This window comes from Trachymyrmex septentrionalis, unplaced genomic scaffold, assembly GCF_001594115.1.
Source record: "Trachymyrmex septentrionalis isolate Tsep2-gDNA-1 unplaced genomic scaffold, Tsep1.0 scaffold43, whole genome shotgun sequence".
NCBI classification, from domain to species: Eukaryota; Metazoa; Arthropoda; class Insecta; order Hymenoptera; family Formicidae; genus Trachymyrmex; species Trachymyrmex septentrionalis.
The window spans coordinates 630,525-634,560 of NW_017305601.1; positions in this window are offsets into that span (position 1 = coordinate 630,525).

Here is a 4,036-nt window from a genome sequence, read left to right on the forward strand (position 1 = left end):
ATACATGTAAAGGAAAAAATCAATACATATAAACAAATAAATTATAAATAAAAAAGTTACAAGTTAAATATACGAGTTAAATAATACTTATAAAAGATCGGGATTTATATTTAACTTTAGAAAAAACGTTTTTGTACTAGAAGAAACAAATGTATCTAATGATGTATTACTGAAGGACATACCTTGATTACTGAAGAAACCTTGATTTTTTACAAATTTATCCTTTAACGTGTGTGGTCTACAAACAAAAATTAAAAAAAAAATTCCATATTGTTGAACTTAAAAATTATTAATTGCATAATCGGGAATAAAGCTAATTTACCGATTACAATATTATAACAAAGAATGAAGAACAAAAAAAAAATTAATTAAAAGTTGTTAGCAACTATCCCAAATAGTTTCCATATGCTTAAAAAGAAACTCTTTTGAAACCATTGCAGTTGTTAGAAAATTAATTTTACATCTAAATTAATATATTTTTATATTATTGTTGCATTTTATAATGTATAAATTATAAAAGAATCAATAAAACAATTTTTTTAAAGGTTAAATGAAAAGGAGCATACAGCCACACTTTTAAATACCTAGGCCTTCCCGGTCCTAGTGTTAAGATGTTGAACTACTATCCAATATACATTCAATTAAATTGAATTAATATTTCAGAATTAACTGAGAGCCGATAAATCATCGGATTCACACAATCATTCTGATAATCCCCCCAAATTCACCCAAATATTAAAAAACTGTAATAAACTTATTGCGAAAAAAATTTATCGGCTCTCAATTCATTCTGAAATATTAATTCAATTTAATTGAATGTATATTGGATAGTAGTTCAACATCTTAACACTAGGACCGGGAAGGCGCTAGATATTTAAAAGTGTGGCTGTATGCTCCTTTTTATTTAACCTTTGTAATAATTAAAGCCACTTTCTAATATTAAAAATTTTTTTAAATACAATTTTTACAGACTTTCATTCATTAATCAGCACAGTTCCTATTCTTGTAACTTAAAATTTTACAAGTATTACTTATTTCGTATATTTAGTTGATGACCTCTTCATTTATAATTCATTTGTTCATATGTATTGAGAGCTTTTCCTTTATTTTTTTATCTAAATATATACATTGGAACACAATTTTGTGATGCTTCTTAGAGATGATGCTCCTTAGAGATTTCTTAAAAAATAATCAAAAAAGAAAGATCTGTCGGCGTATATATCAGAATTACACTAATTATATATTTTTATTTTTTAATCATTAACAATAATCTCTTCTAATTTTTAAATAGACGTATAAATTCTCAAAGCAGAAAAGCAAAATACACACGTTAAAAAAAAATTCTTTAGATTGATTTTTATAAAAAATACCCTTAAAAACCAATGTAAAAGTGCAATATATGGGAATTCAAATGTTTAACAAGTTGTTGGCATGGATTCCTGTTGTTCGATCAAGCTGAAATATTTTTATTGTAAATTGTAACATTTTGAGGGTTGCCGAGGAAAGAATTAAAAAAAAAATCTGTCTTTAAAAGTAAAAATGGACCACTTTAGTATTCATACAATATGTATATGTAACATAAATTTTATGTACGTTGTAATGCTATCAACTTTTTATTTTAATTACTTTTTAAAAAATGTTATAGACATATTTTATATATAATTATATGTAATTGTAAATAAAATATGTAAATTTTATATAGCGCCGTAACGAAAAAAATGTATTGAGATGAACAGTAAAAATCATCTTCTTTAATGTTCTTTTTTATACTAGTGACATATTTGGTAAGCATAAACAAAAAAAAGTTTCGTTTAAAACAGAATATATTCAACAGCAAAAAAAGTTATGATAATTTATATACATGTCGTTGCAATGTCGTGTCGACGTTTCGCTGACGCTGTATATAAATTGTCATAACTTTTTTACTATTACATTTAAAAATCTAAAACTTTCCAGAAAACTTCTACAAATATTCAATTACGATATATCATTAATGGAAATTTTTAATACGAAAATTTGTAACACAACTTTTACGATTGAAAAAAAATTCGCAAAATGTTATTAAAAATTCGCTATTTTGTTGTAAAATGCTTCAAAAATTTTAGAATAGCTCTATAAATCGCAGAATTTGTCAAAGATTATAGCAAAAAATTTTGAATAATAAATATTATTATTAATTTCCAGTGAGATTTCGCGACTTGAAGTGCTGCCGTTTTCCCAACGCCATTTTTTGCGGTTGTATTAGTAGTAACATTTTTTTTCGTGAAAATTATCGAATTTTGTTTTACGTACCCAAATATGAACAAAAATGAATAAATGTATTTTTAATACATAATAAACAATTTTTTGCAATTAAATAAAATATGAGAACTCTATCCCAACAGGATTTAAATTCTTTTCCTAAAACAAATTGATATTTACGGCTTAACAATTTTTTACATATTCCTTTGAAATTATTGAAATTATTCAGGGAGAGCTGCTGTCCCCACCCCTGGCTACGCCACTAATTTTATATATAATTTTATATTATTTTATATAATTATATATACTTGTATATGAAACTTGTATATGATTTTTTTCTGAACCATAATTATCAATTTCTTAAAGTAATAAATCTTAAAGTATAATTATCTAAAATTACAATACTATCAAACTGAAATTTTGTAATTATAAGAATACTTATAAAAAAATAAATATAAATAATTTTATCTGTACTTGAATAGTGAATACATTAGGTATTGCCATCAATCTGATGTATAAGACAATTAACAATGATTAAAGCATGACAGTAAGAGTGATATCGATAAAATGTCACATTTATTATCATTTCAAAAAGAATTTAAGACTGCAGTAAATTAATTATAAATTGATAAGAAGATTCTAAGAATAATTATTTATAATAAAATTGTTTTCAACTTTTATATTATTATTATTAATAACTTAGAATACGTACGAAATTTATTAGTATGTCATTCACAATTGTAATAAGATTGTAGAAAATTGTGATGAGATTATAATATACTATATACATAATGCCAATATAATGAAGAATAATTTTATTCCTCGTTTTTCAGTTATATATTTGAAAGGTTATATATTATATACTATATACATTATAAATATTTTAAGCTTGAAACTTGATATATTCACAGTTTTCTTTCGATTTTTTTTTTGTTTAATTATATTTCGTGCAATGGCCATACTCAGTGAGAAATAACGATTGGATCGATGTCTATTTGATGTCGAGATCATTGTCATTTCTCACTGGGTATATCTATTGTTAATATGTTACCCCTAAAAATGTTTATGACTGCATAGTTCAACATACACGGTTTGTGCACATAGAGGTGTTACTAAACGGAGATTTGTCTAAAACGCATATATGTACTCTCTACTCTACTTAATTCTCAGGTTTCTTTCTGAATTAACCTGGAGTAAACCAGTCTAACATTTCTGACTAGAGGTAATTGAAATAATAATCGCTATTATTTCTGTTACGTTATTGTTAAATTAAAGATGCAATTTTTTTTTAAATTTCTAGCTTACCCTTATATTTAAAATGTAACTTAATCACGGTGTGCGAAAGTGCATTATCGAAGGTGATGCAGAATCCATGTGTTCTCCGCTCACGATTTGGATCATGTACGTCGGACACGTTCACGCAGACGCTTTAAGACTTCAATATAGAATTTTGTATTAACAGATTCATCTTCTAGGAACATATTCATGAACAACTCCACAAATATCGATAAAAACTATGAGCATGTTCTTGATTTTTGAACGACTCTTGCGCGCTTTTTTGGTGCGAGGCGAACCATGGTGGTTCCAATCTGCCTTTTTGTTTCAGGATCATACTCGTAATTTCAGGATTCGTCTCCAGTTACCACCCTTTTGAGAAAATTTGAATCTTGAGCATTTTCGATCCAGTCATTGCAACAGTCAACACGTCTTTGTTTTTGCTCATCAGTCAAAACTTTTGGAACAATTTTTGCATACAGTTTCCGCATGTTTAAATCTTCTTTAAAAATTTTTTTTT